Source organism: Ylistrum balloti, unplaced genomic scaffold (assembly GCF_031769215.1).
Source record: "Ylistrum balloti isolate Yb309-2 unplaced genomic scaffold, AGI_CSIRO_Ybal_v1 Utg370662, whole genome shotgun sequence".
Classification (NCBI taxonomy): domain Eukaryota; kingdom Metazoa; phylum Mollusca; class Bivalvia; order Pectinida; family Pectinidae; genus Ylistrum; species Ylistrum balloti.
Window position 1 is genome coordinate 555,748 of NW_026782401.1, and position 19,577 is coordinate 575,324.

General features: G+C 33.4%; 1 protein-coding gene across 1 annotated transcript in view; it reads left to right on the plus strand.

The window, feature by feature from the left end:
* LOC132557353 (homeobox protein php-3-like) overlaps positions 1 to 19,577 on the plus strand; it is a 109,505-nt gene that overhangs the window by 23,721 nt on the left and 66,207 nt on the right. The window contains exon 4 of the mRNA XM_060221845.1: positions 19,240 to 19,277. The gene's annotated coding sequence lies outside the window, so the exon portion shown is untranslated. The remainder of the gene's footprint in view (positions 1 to 19,239; positions 19,278 to 19,577) is intronic.

Sequence of the window (19,577 nt, forward strand, 5' to 3'; positions counted from 1 at the left end):
CAAAATCACTGTTTGTACAACAAATCACATCTTCAGAAATCATCATTGTTAATGGTTGGTGTTCTTCAGCCCTATCTTCAAGTCAGCGATCAAAAGGCTAGGGGAGACAACTGGTATTCATATGGTTAAGTAAACGCTTGCATTTGTCACTGAAAGTGCGTCCTTGTGATAGGAAGTGTATATACGTCTGTTACATCCCAAATGGATAAAACAGTATGATGCCATATTCACCAGAAAATGTGAGTGTTTCGTATTATCCAAATACGTTGAGAATATTTTAATATTGTTACAATATATTGTAACAATTCACGCCTTAGATGTGTTTTCATAGATGTAACATCGAAATGGAAATATCAGGTTCGTGTTCAGCGGTAATATTTTATAAATTGAAATAATGTAAATAGTTTCTTTTCGTCAAAATTAATTTATTATGGATGAATTTATGATAAAACTTTTCCCATGGATTTATCAGCGAAGATGAAAATTTACAAACACACACTTCACTGTGTTTGACTTATAGTATGATTATTTTGTGATTGTTCAAAATATTGAGGTAGACGTCCAATTTGTCCACTTTCACCAAGTTAAACTGCCCACTTACGTCGCTTTACTGATAATGGTGTCGCTTTCATCCTCCCATTCCGGTGAAATTTGTTCTGATTACGGAAAGCATTAAACAACACTTGAGTCCAATTGAGGTTTTATTATCTCGCCTACTTGACTGGACAATTGTCGGACATCGATGACCACCTGAGTGCGAGTTTGTAGCCCTGTAAGCTTAAGTCAACTTGACTCTGAATATAGTCACAGAATTGAGTACATAAAATAATGATGTACGATAGGGTGTTTGTCTGTCACATTTTCGTGGCATTCCATAAAAAAATAAAAAGCATTTGTTGAGAATGCATATGACAAATGATGGTGAATGTTGTTACGATTTCAAATATTAACAATACTCCTGTATGCTGAAACCGTCACCTAGTGTCAATTTCATCGTAATGTCTAGTACTGTTGACCACAGTTTGTGTTATTATACGAGTATGCTACCAGCTCTATTTGAAATATAGTTTATAAATAGTATGGAAGCTTTGAAAGCGTTATAAAACTGGAACAAAGATGTTGTATGTTATTGAAACCAGTCTTCAATACAATCACTAGCATGTGTACTCTACTTAAACATTTTATAAATACTATAATTTTCATACCATATTTTGCATATATTATCTACTCTTTCAACTGAATATAAGTGACATGTATGTACAAAAAACTGTAATAATAATCTCCATTTCAATTGTCTTATATCACAATGTTATAATAAAAGCTGTCGATATATCTATCTAACATGAATTAAAGAGATTCGTCTGAAAAAAAATACTTGGAAGACTTTGAGATTCATTCATGTTGGACTCGGACTAAATCAATCTATTATATATAAATCATGAATCCCATTAATTAGATTAATGAACTTTCATATCGTATTTACAAATTAAATGATCAATAATATTGATGAAGAAATTATAATTTACTATTATCAAATCTATAGCATCTCATTTTACATGTTTGTTATATGCGTTGGAATATGTTATTCATTATATATATTAGTTCAAGGCTACTGCTTAATTAAACGGTAATATTTTACCAGCAATATATACTTACCATAATACTCATGAAATCAGAAAAAAACTAAAATGTCGGGGATATCCAGAAGTCAAGTGTTACATAATCGCCTTAATTCCTCCAAACTGTATTTTATTTCATGATCTTAAAGTAATTTAATGATGTACAATCCCAGGTCAGACAAAAAATTACACATCTCTGTTGGTTTATTGTTCCCAGCGTATTTGTCGGTGTTGTTTTACAACTGTACACTATAAAACATGATATAATGTATTATTTTCTCTCTTGGTAATTTTATGAGTTTCCCCCCTCTAGCGGCGTCTTTCAAGCCCCATTCCTTTAGACCTTCAACAGAGTTTCAACACCAAAACCCTATACTTACTCTTTATAGAAAATAGATGCTAGTTGTTAACTAATTTGTACAAAGACTGTATTTGACTCGAAAACATATTTTTTCTTGTGTAATATATGAGGCTTGATTGTCTTAAATCCCCCAAATACTGGCGAACAAGACCACACATTACGATCAGAAATCTTGGTTGGATAGGCACCATTATAAATATCCTACTTTAACACTAGTATTGAGACGGCCGTGTTTCTGATTTACGACGTTGTACTACCTGGGCTTGCTGAAAAACGTTAGCTCACAAAGCTGTGACCACAATGATTTAGTTTATTTGTAAGTTCACAGGTGTCAGACCTACCTGTAAAGTCCTAAATCAGAAACATGAAATAGGTTAAAACAATCCTTTCTTCTCGTGACAATCGAGATAAATTAGCCGGATATTTCCTTCGTTTGTCGATTTGAATTTCATTAAAACATATTATTTTACAAGGAATTTCCATTCAATAATAGCATGCAAATATCGGGGTGGTGAATACGAAAAAGATAATTCACTAATGATAGAAATAACATCAATAAATACACTGTAAATCCCAACATGACATCGAACCAATGATGGAAAATACAAAACAAACAGAAATATATGGGCGTATTTGCTTAACCAGTTTCACCACTCCCTGTAATTAATTGAGCTGTTTTCATTCTGTTCGAAGTTTATATATATATATCTAATTTCTATCAATTCATTTACTTATTTCAAAAAAGAGGTTTTGTGTTGCTTACATTCCTATCACAATGCGATATCAGTTTAGTAAAGTCTAAATGAAAAAGTGTAGGCAGCGGATTAACAGAGTACATGAAATAAAACACAATAATTGGAGTAGTCAACATAAATTTCTATTAAACCGATATATCACTCATTATTAAGACCTCCAGATTTCATTATTTTATGATATATACACAGGCTGAATTACCTTTAACAGAATAATTTACAATAAAGTAAGCAAAATATTTTAAAACTGTAACCATTTTTGGTTAGGCACATTCAAAACGTACATATTACACAACTGATATGAATTAATTCCATTATAGCTACTCTGTTTTGCAGATGGACATCTTTATATTTGCGTAAAATATAGTTTCTAAGTCTGTATGAAAGACAGTCGAAAGTTTGTTTTGTTTCATTTTTAACAGTTTTAATCACGATATCTTCTCTGTGTGTTTGTTTCCTTCGTATTTTTTGGGTTCCTCTAGTTTAGTTCTTTTGTAGTTTTCATGTCCTGCAGATGAGGATTACATTATTTCCTTTTTGTGGCATACCTTGCCACATAGCTTTGTATTTATTTCCCGTAATCTGAATAAATAACAACCATATTTCATTTTAACGAATTTTCTAATTTATTGTTTATCATGTGCTTGGAACTATTACACGGGATCTAAGACTCAGTGTTTAGATTGATTAAATGACATAAAATGTTGTTTGTACAAAACATAAACAATAAATACAAAACTATAACACTTTAACTCTAAATAAAAACATATGAAAATGCAGCCAAGGATTAAAAAAAACAAGGCGACAACATATATTGTCTGAAATTGGAAGAGAAAAATATAGCAAGAAATATTCATAGCAAACAAAGTCGAAATGATTTAGACTTAACTGAGAGAATGTATGCTTTCCTGGTCGAAAAGGATAGCAAGAAATATTGTCATTTGACAAAATCCCAGTGTTTCCCACAGACCAAAAAAGCCGAACACTGTTGGGTTAGCTGACTCCACATCCAATAGGGGAAAGAAGCTGTCTCTGGTTGGCGTCCTGGATTCACCAACATCTATTTCATCGGTCATAAAATATGAGATGCATGTCATAGTATGCTTAATATAATCTAATCTCGCCTCAATCTCAAACCTTTGCTCTCCGGGCAGGCCCGACTGTGCTAGATTTGTTCATGTCCCATATCCGTATATCAGAGGGGTATATCGACACAAGACAAGACTTTGGCCACGATACGTTACGCGTACAGTCATAAACCTGTTTGTTGAGTCCAACTGATACCTTTTTTCTAGATTTAAATATATATTATTGTGACAACCGTATTGATTTGATGAATAAAGATAATTTTCTGTAGAGATGAAGTATTTATTTTTGTAAAATAGTATTATATTGAAGTTTTATACACAGAGAATGAGAATTTCAAACAAATATCTCAAAATTTGTTCATTATCTTTTCATATTATAAATTCGTCATCGACAACGCAAAATGCTAGTGATGTTCCTCAAACTATTAATTCACAATCCTAAACAAATACCATTTTCCGCCTTGTAGAGTTTTGGAACAAGCTATCTTACTACTTTGGTTTGTTGGGTAGTTTAATACTATACGTAAAATTAAACTAAAATCAGGCAAAGCAATTTGGGAAGGAGAACGAAAACTAATTTGCGTTCATTGGCCCCATCAAAACATTGTGTTCATAATTAAGAAGGGTGCTTGCGTCCACAGACATATTGTTGAAAAAGAGGAAACAGGGTTCAAAGCAGATCCCATATTAATACAAGCATGTCTGGGCTCTATTCCAAGGCCATCATGGGTTTCCAAAGACCTCAAAACCAGACCAAGACGCCATTATGCTCCAGGCTTCAAACGAAATAGGCTGCAGCATGCATAAGAAGTGAAATAATTACATGTTTAAATACAAGCACAGACAACATAAAAAGGGTACATGTGCAACTCGGGTAGAGTAGGTGTAGCTTTAAATTTTAAACGCAGTTTAATGTCCAACACTGGGGAATTAGTGCAGCGTGTATATTTCATATAAGATATAAATAGGTTAAAAAACACTTACACCGAAGGAACAATTACTTATTTGCAACCTCATTATGATCAAGTACTATTTTCAGAATATTTGTTAAATTTTCTAGCTGGTTTTGCTGGCTAAAATGCTTTGCCTTCAATGATAAAGTTCTTCGTTGATATATATGCATGCCTTATAAAAAGAGGTGACATACCAATAATCATTCATTTGATACAAGTTCCCACGTTTCCGGATCTTATTGTTGAGGTTTATTGCATACATGAAAGCGAATGCGCCATAAAACAATTATTGTCCAACTTTATTGCTGCACATCCCTATCGATCCGCGCCTGCGCAGTTATACATTACGAGATTGTCATGAAGCTCCCTGAATTAGGAAATTGTGTGGATCTTTGTAGGTCGTCTGTCGGGAAGTATCAACCAATTGACGGCAACGTGAGCTAGATTGATAAGTTGTGAATTATTGATGTTAAGATTTTACAATAGAAGTTAAATTACGAGAAACCTGACACTCGTAGATTTGTAGATACAAGGATGGATGTATTTGAATATATCGCAATCGGCCCTAGGATATTCGTTTTGCTATTTCTTTGATTTTTACAGTATAAATAAAATATGCAAATATCTCATTTTTACACTGACATTGGGAATCAACCAATTGAAATGCTGATGTACTTGAAAATCATAGGTAGTTGATACCGTCATAATCATATCCGTACACGAGAGGATGCTTGCGTGATTTACAGCCGACGATGACAGCTCCTTTCACACAAGTTTGAAATTTATATGCAGTGATAAATAACTATAAATATTTATAGAAGTAGGGTGCACTTTTCGCTGTTACTTTGATCTAAATACGACAAAAGTGAAGGAAAATAGCTATTGAAATTGCTAAGTTAGGTGTCAATACTTCACCGCAATTTGTGTCCAAGGGTTTTCCCGCCTCTTCCCGAGCTTAAATACACATGTTTTTTGTACAACATGAAGGAACAACCGGTTTTGAAATTAAGTCGTTTTGTTCCACCACTCATTTTATTTACCCGGACTGGTAAAAGCAAATAAAATTACACAGTGGCAACACCTTTGATTTTTGATTAAATCACTGTTACTTGTAACCTTACTTGCTGATATGTATCTAAATATCTGAATGTTGATATTGATGGTGAACATGACTAATTTTTCCATTCTTTCTTAAGCTTACTTTATAGTTAGGGGATTAAACTTTTGTAAGCGTTGTATGAAGGAAATGATGTGTTGATTTTATGTAATGTAAAAGTTTGATGATGTTTACTGTATAAATAACATTGCAATATCAAACACATAACACAAGTACATCAAACATAAAGTCCATGCTGGAAGACTGAAAGACATTATCCATCAAATCTAATATACACCAAAGCTAAAAAAATCTGCAAATTTCCAATTGCTGTGGTACAACATTATTCTGAACTAAATCATACTTGAAGCATTTCGCTGCACTTGAGCAACAAGATAAAACGACGTATTTGCTAGAGATAGTATTATGTCCAACCATCTGTGACCGTCATGTCGTAATATAACATATTTAGTCTTTGTTTATTAAAATCCGATTAACATTCTATCAAAATTCAAATCTGGTCCAGAATAATTATTTTCTGAGGTAATGTTATGTCGTCTACAATACATTAAATGCTATTTTGTGTCAAGGACAATGTAACCTTTATATTTGCAATCTAAAACTCAAGCAAAGCCTTTTGAAGGAGAATAATGGGAATTTCGCATGCATGCTTAAAAAGGCATGTTTACTTTTCTATGCAGATGCTATTTATGTTTTGAAAATCACACAGGGGATATTTTCAACCTCTCAGAACTATCTATGCAACAAATAAAGGCATGACTAACGTAAAGCTAAAACAGTGAAATATCGACTTTTCAACTGAAGGTTAAGTACAAATTTTGGAATCATTAAAATCAATCACGATTATTTTCTAATGGATGGATGACGCTACGTAGATTAAACCACGATATGGAAAATGTGTTGAACTAATCAGACGGATGATGAGAATTCCGGTTATTGGGACACGGTAGGCTTGTTTAATCAAGACACTGTACATCATTCCTTGTTAAATCTGTTTAGATTGCAAAAGATTTTAGGTCGGTCCGGATGGGAAATCCCTTAAAACTCGTAGTAGGCAATGCGGGACAAAAAGTTGACACAAAACCAACCATAATTTGGTAATTAAGAAAACGACAAAAATGCAGTCTGATGTCTTTTCCATTGTTATTCAACCTTGACATTACTCACATCTCATGGATAACCTTGTTAAGGAATTAGGCCAAATTGACTTATATGGCTGTGGTGATGACTTTTAAGTCGCACGCTTGACACTGTCGAGTTAGAAATGTTGACAGATTAACTGCTGGTCAGTGCTGACATCTGCTACCCTGACCATCACCAGAATTTGGAGAAGCCCTCCGTCTGGTAATCCTGTCAGGATTTATAGACAGTCAGGATGAAAATTTCATGGGTAAGTGAAGAAGATAGACCCTCTAATCTGTATCCCAGGCCCAAGGTCCATTAATTAAGGGTTGCATTCTTGCACCCATATCAGCGCCACCTGATTCAAAGCATCAACCTGACGTGGTTTATATCCCGTTTACTCTAAGCTTATCTCCTCAAATTGCAAAACGTAAAGGGGATAGGAGATACAATTCGATGTAGGCGTTGCCTTGCTTAATCCAACAACAAAACAATTTTCCAAAACCGGTTCTAGGAAAAAACAAAGAGAGAGATAATTTTCAGAGGCCGTGCTGTGTTAATACTTTGGACAATTCTTGCATGTTGATATGTAATGTTCATTCATATCAAATGCATCTGTTGCATATTTCAACACATCATAGCAAATTGCATCTGATGTATGGTATTGGGCTAAAAATACCACTTCTACCTTAGCAGTGATACAGTTGTATTTGATTAAATAACAGAGAACGAAGAATTCTAACCAATTTTACAAGCTTTTAAAACCGACTTATTGATGAAAAATTATAAACCATCTACAGAAATAAAAACTGAATGATAACATTTTCTCAATCATAAATAGAGTAAGCTTATTTCTTCGATTATCAAGGAGACCAATTCCTTTTTTCTATAGTTCTGAAACATGGCACATGATAACACATGGTTACCTCGCGTGACATGGTCAAGACACGTGATAATGTTTGTAATATCGCGTGATTTAGCGTGATTGGTTACAGATAGTGATGTTGCAAACGAAAATCGTAAGGAGCATTCCTGTCTGTCGTATTTCCAATCAAGGAATATGTATCTTTCTTTGTTTTGTGCTGATGTTTTATCTGAAGTGGAAAATAAATATTGAATGGGCTAATGAACAAAATATTTTTATATTGACCATGATCACATGAATGAAGTAGAATGTCCTATCTTCTTTTGTTTCGACATCTTAATTTTAATATCAAAACTGAATAGCAAACCATGGAATCAATAGCATAATAGAATTGATTTCTTACTTATCCCAAAAAAATGGACAACCTGTATTTTTATGCCTGGCAATATTTAGTTGTACATTTTCCACAAGAATGACACAAGAAGTGACGACTTTGTCAAATACAATATAAGTTCACTGAATTTTTATTTTCATTTTATTTATGTGTATTTTAAAATTTTTGCCTACCTTAAACCTAATATAATGTTGATGAATTAAACTAATTTCTTCTATCAAAGAAATGATTGATATCGTTATTATCTGATCTTCATATTTTTGATAATAATCTTATCTGTAAGGACAACTGTGTTTTAATATCCACGTCTATGTTAAATATTAATATATAAAGATGCGATCAATAATTGGTAATTAAAAACCGATTAAATATGTTTTTCCCTTTAGAACAATGTTAGTTTAAATCTGATACGAAAAACGGCACGCCTTCCAGTAGCATTGATGCATTGCTAAAGAAACAGTGTTTATAACATTTTAATGCTACTTTTGTATATAGGAACATTATTGGCTTCGCAGTTGGGCGGAAACTAACACATATATTGACAAAACGCCGTCCCTCCCAAGTATCTAGGCCTGGTGGCAGTTGAAAACTCTACCGAATTCCAAGCGTTAAAGGAACATATGGTGATGGGAATCAAAAACTGTGTAACGGTATAAAGTTTACCGAGAGTTTTTTGTCAAAGGAAATAGACCCTTGACTGGTATCCTATCTACCCCCTCTATCCCCTTACCTCCATAGTAGACATGTGTTACGTGAGGGAAGCTTCCTATGTGTGTTTAAAGACCAGTCGACTTGTATTTGTGTAAAGTCCAAACAAACAATTCAGATCAACGAATAAATTATTTCATGAATAAAATTTTTTTGGTTAAGTATATATAAGGTGGTCATATCAATATTCTAACATAGAAATCTTCGTTCTCCGTTATTGTTTTATTTAGGTAATATTTTTGAAAATAGCTTGATACCTAATATATTCTAACCCTTACTACATAATACACAGAAATCCAATGAAGTTTACTAATGACGGTTTTCATATCCTTCGAGTTAAACTGAAACAAAAAAAGGTTGGGTAATACGACGTTTGGAATAGCCAAATATACAACAATTGTTTATACACTTTTGAGATATGTAACTATAAAACGAAATACAGTACCAAGCATTATTTCCTCTAACTATATCATGCAGATTGCTGACTTGAAAAAACGTAGTTAACTGGAATAAAATCTTACTTATTATCAGCAAAAGTTATTTCATATCGTAATAACGCTATCGCTCGGATTTCCAACCTACATAGTAATATAATCCATTGTGACGTCATAAGGAACAAAACAATGACGTCACAAATTAACCTCAAAGCGAATATCAGCGGCGCACTACTTTGACTTTGCTGTCCAAATAGTTTATAAATCATACATTTCTATTTGCGTGTTGATGATAAGTAAAGAACCACGGAATCCGATGATATCAAATGCATTCTTACATCATCGGAGTAGAATGTGATTGGAATTTATATAATGTAAACGGGATATAAAACATCACACAGAAAGACATGGAAGTTGACAGAGCATTTAGACTCATACTAGACATGCTATATTTATTGCCAAGGACGTTGCTAATAGCTTTCTTTGTGTTTATGTGAATTCGGGATTGGGTGAATTGGTATTAATTTGCTGCACTTCATTCATGAAATAAAGAAATGGACTAATTTGATACTACTACCATGCAATCGCAAAGAATATTACGAAACGGAACATGCTTCAAGTGAGATATACGTCCTTTGAAATGTTAATTACATCTTGAGTCACATAAGGCATGTGTGTGTAATGTGGAGGCAGAACGGTCTTGCCTAGGAATAAATATTTCAAGGATTTATATCATATAATGATATTTCTTCATATTAAAAAAAGCAGACCGTCATGATAAAGAAAATTTAACATGAAACATTTTAACTATATTGAATTTGCAAGATGTTTTCTTCAAAGTCATTGTATTCTTCCCTTCATCGTACCTCCCTATTGCGCAACTGTGTAGACCTACATGGACGTTAGGGGTTGTAGATCAAGCATATACACAGAGAGTTATGGAGATGAAGGTCGCGTTAATTAGGGAGATTCTACTAGACATTGCTAGTAACAACTGGATACACTTAAGATAAACATCGGGACAAACGAACTGATTCCGTTTACCAGGGAACGGATGAACATGCGATAGCCACGATAACGATAATGAGGAATAAAAACCAAAATCTATTCAGGAAATTAATGAGATATCCGATACAGTGAAAATCGTCAGAGAAATGAATGTAGAATGTGGCATTTAGTACAAACACTGACGAGTTGAACGTGACATGGTGCTACATAATGTGTTAAAGGATTAGGATATTTGATAAATATGCATGAATATTGATTTATGAAGTGTGAGAAATATGTTGATTCTATTATTCTGAATGCAATAGTGAATTATAGCTTTGCTATCATGATAAAGTTTATGGTTACGTTTGGGTTCATAAAGCGATACCTGATATGGTATGGGCTGCTGTGTAAATACGGAGCTTTTCAAAACATAATTAATAAAATCCAATACTTATTGTATTTTGTCCTTAACGTTAGATTTTTGTTACAACAGAGTGTCCTGCAGTAGATCACAGGTTAGAGTGATATTTTGCAAAATAAAATAAACGTGTCATCTATTGAATACATCAGTTGTGCACATCTAGTTTAGACTTAGTTTAGACAAGTTACACTAACCTACACATATTCTTAGTATAAAATAATGCTAAAAGTCGTTTTTAACATATTTATGTAGCAGTATTCAAATGTTAATATACAGCAGGTTTCTAACAGTATTTGATATTTATATTATAGCAAATTGTCCGAAATGTAACATCACCACGTAGTTAAAAAATAACGACGTCTTGGCCCTGTGATGTCACGGTTGAAACATTGACAACCTATTAAGTTGGGCATTGATATCCCAGTTATTGTTATAGACATAATGATATAGTGTTCATGTAATAGATCATCACACCGTGATTCTTTACAAACGTGCTGGGATACTTACCAACATCGTTTTGTTATGCATTCATATCGCCCCTAATTCATAAACGTCTTGTTATATAAGACAATCTATCTTATGCCATGTCTAAAACCATGTACTACAACTCTCTATACGCCGCATCGCTGCCATTTTAAACATATTCACGATACCTTTTTTTCTGAGTATGAATAGATATAGTTATTTATTTATAGGTACTATACTATGCAATAATTCTTAATGTTTTGCACTAAGTTGAACAAATAGAACACTGGTGTTGAAGAAACACTTATCGGCAATGCATCCAAGTAGGTAATCTGCGTTTATTATTGCTCCAATCTAACCTTGCTCTGAGGAATTGGGAACATATGTCTCCAAGGGTAACAGTTGGTACTATGCCTTGATGATTGAGAGATACCTAATCATACTCAGGTCTGTATAGATGTGCGTGTTAGTATCTTCTATATATATATGTGTGTGTATTATCTATATCAGTGATTAGCTGTTTACTGGTATATAACGGTCAGGTCAACCAGCCAAGATTATCACTGAGCTATAAAAATATGTTATTGTAAAGATACTAAAGCATCTGTTTTCTTACAACGGTTTTTAATGACAGGTCGTGGGAAGACACTGGATATATTAAGCCTATATGTGCTTGAGGCATTACATAACAGCGAAAAAATGTCTTAATCTAACGGAGGAAATATTACCGGAAACATTTTCATGCATTCATCGACGTCATAAAACGTGTACTTGTTAATTAGTGCAGCAGTGTATATACATATAGTTAAATGATACACATAACCATTTAAAACCTTTGTGGTGGGAAAATATTATCAGTTATACATTAAGTTATTTCAGAAGAAACTTTGATATCTTGAACTGTTTATGCACAAATGAAAGAAGAGGGTTACAGCATAACAATATACGTGCAGTCTCTTATCAATAATTGCTTAATGATAATTCACTTTGTTGATATCTATTCAAAGCTATATGAATTTTGCAAAAATAGAAAAGTTCCCATAGAATAGTGTGTGTAATGGGGATATAGACGAAACCTACATGTCGGCGACTCATTCAACATTGTCTGCGTGTACAATAACATAAAACAACACATGACGGAATCGTGTATCTTTTGAGATAAAGATCACAAGATTGAGAGAAGTTGCTTTGCTGACAATCCCTTGAGGAACTTATCTGTAGTATAGGAATGATTCTTGTTCATACGATCGCAATAGCTGCATTTAAATAACACACCATTTTTATAAAGAAAACCAGAAAACAATGAAAATCATATAATCCAATTTATCACCATGCGATGCACCATATAGGTAGACGGACTGGTTATTTCATTAGATAAGAACACAAATACACATATAGATCTAGGTTAAAAAAACTGCACGGTAAGCTATATGTGGCAAAAACCATTGGCTAAAATGGAATCAATTTGGACAGTTGATGATCTTGACATCTTAATTATCAAAAACATGTCTTTTAACTTGTAATAAATTATCTTGGGAAATGTAATATGACACTGAAATAAGTAACTGTGTTGTTATCTTAATACTATTTGCGTTGAAAAGTGACAAATAATGAAAATCAATAATAATGGTTGTATGCGTTTGGGACACTAAATCAATGTGGCACCATCTTTATACTTAGAATTACGACGGAAATCCCAATTTTCTATTTAAATTGCTGACGTCATAAGAACAGTGACGGAAATATTCCCTGACAACCAAAACTATGATACTATCTTTACCTTCTGATTGTCATTCCTGTATTGCCGTTTGCATTTCTTGGTATCTTTTGTAAGTACATAACAAATTTGGAATCGGAAAAAAAATCAATGATTGAAATTCCATACAATGACACTCCTCCGTGCATTAAGCAGATGTCGACATTTCGTTGGCAGTAATAATCCGTACTTTAATTGTTGGATAACTGAAGGTTAGCCTTTCAACAAGGAATCAGCCATAATTGTCAAAAATTAAAAACATTACAAACCATGAAATATATCTGAACACTATACAAATTATGTTCTGTATTAATTCAATGCGTTCCTGCCAGGTTTGCTATTTTGGATTACTTGGTGAATGGGTGTTTTTAATGCATGTATGGAATGTTAAATTTAGCATTTCATATTTGATATAAGAAAGACGTACCAGGAATACTGTTGCAACAAACATTTCAAATAGAAAATATGAACTCAACCATTACACATTGCAAAGATACTGGGCCTCCATATATTCAAACTATTCTTTAATGTATAAAGAAAAAGACTGTCCAATGACTTGTAATTGTAAAAGCAATTAGAAGAAAATTGTATTATTATACAATACAAGGCTATTATATGCACACACACTATTACTGAGTCTGAAGGAATGTTTCTATTTCCGAATATTATATTAGGATGCACGAACAGCTTGTATTTATGTCATTGCATATCATATTTGTGTTGTGATGGTGATAATTACCTAACGCCTGCCCGTTTTAAACAGACGCTGACAGAGGGTGTGCCGCTCATTCATGAACAGACAAATATAGTCATACATCGACTTATTTTATAGTTGGGAATGTCTAGAATCGCCAGAAATGAAACCGACCGAGGAAATGTAAAGAAATGATATTGAAAGCAGTCAACTAACTTATTTGGTTGTTGAGTGTGAATCTAGAACTGCAAGGAGAACGGTGTTTTTATTTGTTTTTTTGGTTGATTTAATACAAAGTATTTTGCACAATTTCACTGAAAGATAATATTTTATTGATTACATCGAAACACTAACTTCAAAGCGATTCGAAATATATTTAGTAAAAATGTGGTATTTATCGCTATTTTTCATATAGGCATACTTTATTGAAATATTATTTGTAATAAACTAGAACCACTTTGCGTCCATAGAGCCATGCACTAATATAAAAAACCAACATGTCAACACCCAAACTCAAATTCGATACAACATGGGCAAAACATAAACAAAAGAAAGATTAACTCAGATACTCCTGATAAAGGACGAGACCAAGTGTTCCGTAAATGGTTCTGCTTCGTCGATGACATCAGCTATGTAAATCTTGGATTTTGTGACATAAATACAAACACACATACATAATGCAGAGAAACTTAATCTGTTGTGATGTTCATATACGAAACATGATGATGATAACCATGACTGTGTCTTTGTTGATTAATGTGTCTTATAAGAGCTTTTGTTTGCGGCCTTGGATTTCTAGGCCATGTTTTTTTTATTTGATTTTATGATACCCTCTTATACGGAGATGTCGGTGCTAGCCATGTTTACTGTTTAAAGGTATTTCAATTGACTAAGTACATATATATTTGTGTCACATGAGAGAGTAAGGACCTTTCTTTTATTGAATATCTACTTCTATGCGGGTTCATGACGTTTTCTCCTGTTTTGGTGTCCATTTGCTCGTGTTGGATAGGACTGTAACAACATTTACCTCAAATGTCTCCCTCAGTATCAGTGTTGAAGACGTTGCCTTCTTTCCGATTACTGTTCTCTGGAGTATCGTCGGCATACTCATTGTCCTTGGTCCTTGTAGGAACTCCTTTTGCATACTTAATTTCATTTTGAATGGCTGATCAACAAAGATTTACGTATGCCATGTTGGAGATTATAGTTAAGCCGAAGACGAGAAGAAAGTGTTATATTAGCCACCACGATCTATTTGGTCAGCAGAAAGACATAAGTAAATAGAATATTCCAATGGAAACTCCAAACATGGAAGAAAAATAGGTAGAACACATTGACCTAATTACTCTTTCTAGGACTCATCAATAATGCTGATGGCCTAAAGTGTTGATACCTAAGAGGCGACTGAGGAAACACTCGAAAGATCTGAAGAAATATAAGTTCTTTTCTCTTTTGCGATACAAAGTCAAATGATGGTATTTGAAAACACGGCACTTCTTCAATTCCATTATTTGGATCGACCAAATTTTCGATGACATGGAATAACGACGCCGACCCTAACGAACCGAACCTCTTTGTCGCATCCTTGTACATTTTCCTTACACAGAATCTGAGTTTTTACCAAAAAAGTTTGTTTTCATGTCAATATATTATCTTTTTTTGACAAAGTCGTTGTTGGACAACATAAGAAGTAATGAATAATTTTCCCCATACAGTCTCCATATATAGTATTAGACATAGGCATTACGTCAACATTATTTCCGAATTCAAGTATATTCAAGAGAAATCTTGAAATTCTTCAGAAAATACATTTTAACACAACACAAACTACGGCAAACAATTAATATACCATTTTCATTCAATAGATGTTATTGTAATCGATGAAATTATATTTCAGGTACACTCAGCAATCATATCTAACACGTAAAATATGACTTTTCAAAACAAGACAATAAATACTAATGAATATGCGATCGTCACAGAAACACAAAATAGTTTAACCCTACATAGGTCCAACCGTTGAGTGGTTGATTAAAATATTGCCTTGTCTATTTCATAACGGATTTTGCTCAAGTTTAATTAACTTCATATCATATCGGCACGAGGATAAGATTCTACTTATCATAACACCACTGTATTTCAGAAAAATAACTGAAAACCCTCAATGTTATTTCCCTATAAGACAGACTCATTTGGTTGCGGATGGTACATTTTATCACTACAGAGAAAATCATATCATCTCATCAAGACTTGACTTATTTATTATGTCACAGTATCATCATTTCATATATATCGTACGATATGTATGACGTGCCCGTATGGCAAGAAACAACAGGCCAACAATGTGATAAAGTGACGTTAAACATAGGGCAAAGAGTCAAATGGACATACAGTTCCTTGTACAGGATGACCACTGATGAATATAAAACTATTAACTTACAAGTGAAAACGTCATGTTTCTGAAGAGAAAACGCTGCATTACATCCTGTAATAAAATTACAAAAACCAAGAGTTTCAGAAAGGTAAACGGTTCTTTTCTATTTTCGCCACAATATTCTAGGGATTTACGTTAGAGTATGTTTTGAATCATGGTAAACACATTTATCCGTAGCAGACCATAAAACCATGATGGCAACAGAATTTCTTCAATATCAAGCGCTGTAAACACACGTGTTTTCGGAACTTATACGATATCGTGTTTAAAATCAAACCGAAAATAAGTAAAACGCTCGCATCCTTCTATTCGTTTATTAAAATGATTTCAATTACTCCATTGAAGAATTCACACTAAGTTTCGATTTTTTTCCCCCAACACACTTGCGTATAATAACTTGTGAAATTCCCCGGCCTGAATTGTATGTGACTTTTTTTCCGACCCTGGGATTGATATTTCTTGCATGGACTTTCAAATTCCCCAGACCTATTAACGCAGCATGAAACGTAAATGTACCCGACTAAGTTTCACTCGAATCCGGACCCGTTTATCGAAGGATATGCGAGAGCAATATGTGTCTAACTCTGCACATCTGGTCTCTATTGCAAGAAGCATGGTTAGTGTACCACCTTGTTTGAAAATACCTGTGAGGTCTGCAATGGGTGTTCCGGAACACTGTTTGCCAATGTGCATGCTCTTTTGTAAAATATAAAGTAAACAATAGTTAAATACATGTAATAGGCATATAATTTTTAAATGGTGTTTAAGAGATCTAGAAATTAGTGATGTTATTATGATGAAATGCTAACCAAGGCCTAGAATAAGACCTATTAATTGCCAATAGTTGGTTATGCGAAGAAAGACAGTGGATTCAAGCCAAGAGTTTTGATTGATATGCACTTTACAGTGGTATAACATATACAAGCGAAAACGCTAAAGGAATTTCGTTAAAGGTTTAGAGACATATCACAATTCAGCGCATTAGGTATGAATCTCTTTGATGTAATATAAACTGAAGATAACGCTACATTTCAGATTGTTTTCAGGAAAATGATGTATGGTGAAAACTAAAACTTCCGTGATACATCATTCCTTTCAATAAATATCAAAATATTCATAACATCTGTTACTGAAAGTGAGATTTTCTTGACTTTGTAGAGAAACATTTCTTACGTGTCATTCAATGCATTCACGTGGAAAGATTTACCACGTTTTGAAAATATTATCTAACATTTGGGCGCAAATTAAAGAAGTGTGTTCAGTTTTGCTGTTTCCTTTGATATTTGATTTATATATATATAAACAAAAAGCATACATGGTAAATATCTTATCACGTGAAATCATTATTGAGAAACATTCAGTAAACTTTTATCTGTTGACTTGAAATATTCTTAAAAAGGAAAACTGTGTCGATTCTATGGTTGGTTTTACTCGTGTAGAGGACTTCGTCAGTGGTGTCAAACCCCTAGGGGAATAACGATTACATCGTTGCTATAGGTACTGGTCAATTTTTACGATTGCTGAGACCTTTGAGGGATTAAGCCATTAAACTTGGTATTTACGTGCCGCCTGTATATGTAGAAATAGTTATTGATTGAAATGATAAATTATGTATCTGGTCATCCCGCCCTTCATATTAAACATTCATAATTAGAACCATTTAAGGGGTCGAATGTACTCTCGTATTGAACATTTTAATAATATGTGTCTAGTGCTGAAACGTATATAATAGGAAATTCATCACATAAATGTCAATACAACAATTTCTATACAACATGAATTTGTTTAGTTTTCTTGTGGTAGAAAGCACAGATGTCAACTATAATGAATATTGGAAATACTAGTGAATATATTATATAAATACTGCGATTGTTGTTTGATGTGAATAATATAACCACGTTAAATATTCCATAGTTCTATTAACTGTGCGTTATGACACTGGGTTTTGTGCTGTTTGAAGTTATGTTTGTTCAATGCGCAATAGTATGCGTGTTGGTTTAGTTACTACATACCTGGTTCCATATTGAGAACGTGACATTACGTACTTCAATTAGCCAAGTTCACATTTGAGCATCATCTACAACACAGAAGACACTCACACTTTCCGTGAATCTGATCTTAGTCTCCTTGTATTTTTCCGTGAGCTGTCTGAAAATATTTCTTTTCTATATGCATTGCTTAAATTGTATTAATTTTGAATATGGATAAAGGCTTGATTACTTTTTTTCATGTACCCATGTTCAATATTCATGTTGGTTCAAAGTACCAGCGATGTAAACATTCAACGTGACAAACCCTGACTTCTTAACGACATCAAATGTAGCTAAATATGGAATGGTTTGTGACCGATATATTTTTTTTCAAGTTCAACTTTGGTGGAAACTGAAATATTTTCTATATCTATAACGTCATCATTGCATATCAATACCATTATACCCATTAGAAATACGTCACCAGCAGCTTTTCATATTCTTTGAATAATATCAAATATTAAACAAAATTCGTGTGACTACTGACTTATCAACCCTTGCTTGCAATAGAAACAGTCAGGATGACACCGCTTGTTTGAAGCTATCTAAAACAGTTTCTGATGATTGAGCATCTTCCCTTCATCTTAACTTGTTCCTGTTAAATGTATTTATTTGATGATTGTTGTTTTAGCCTGTGAATGTTAAATACAAAGATAAAAAGAACCCCCATGTGTGTTAGATTTGAACATATTCAAACAATCAATCCTTCAGCTAGCTGCCAAAGAACCTCTAATCTGTGTTACCAAATGTAATTCAGATTAATAATGAAACATACGATACAGATACTAAAAACGGATTCATCAATTCTTTAGACATGCTACATCTCACCAACCAAATTCCATTCCATAAGCTTATATCTATTAAGCAATTTTAATGTTCTACTGAATTGAAGTTACTGCATTTGCAATTTTGACTGACCAAACGAGTTATTTTCTAACGACTTGGCTAGCTATTCTTTTGAAATGTGACTACTGTAGTTTTAAGAGACCATATCTTTTTTTTCTGTCTCTTATTCTTTGCTTTCATCTTCCAGATTTTGGAATAAAACCGTGCAGAGCTCGGAAGTTATATGTAAGTACTATTAATGTTTTTTTTTTTTTTTTTTTTGTCAACGAATCTAATCGAGTACACAATTAAATATTCAGTGTATCGCGTTCCACTTCTACATACTATATGTAATGTATAGGTACATAAACTGTATATAACCCAAAACTACATAGGAAATTCACCATTGCTCTTTGCTTGACGTGTTTATGTTATGACATTCCAGTGTGATAACACTATAAACTTGTCCAATTATTCTTGGACTTGCCCCACGTATAGCCGTTGTCAATACAGGAAATAAAGCATTAAACATGCATGACTGATATA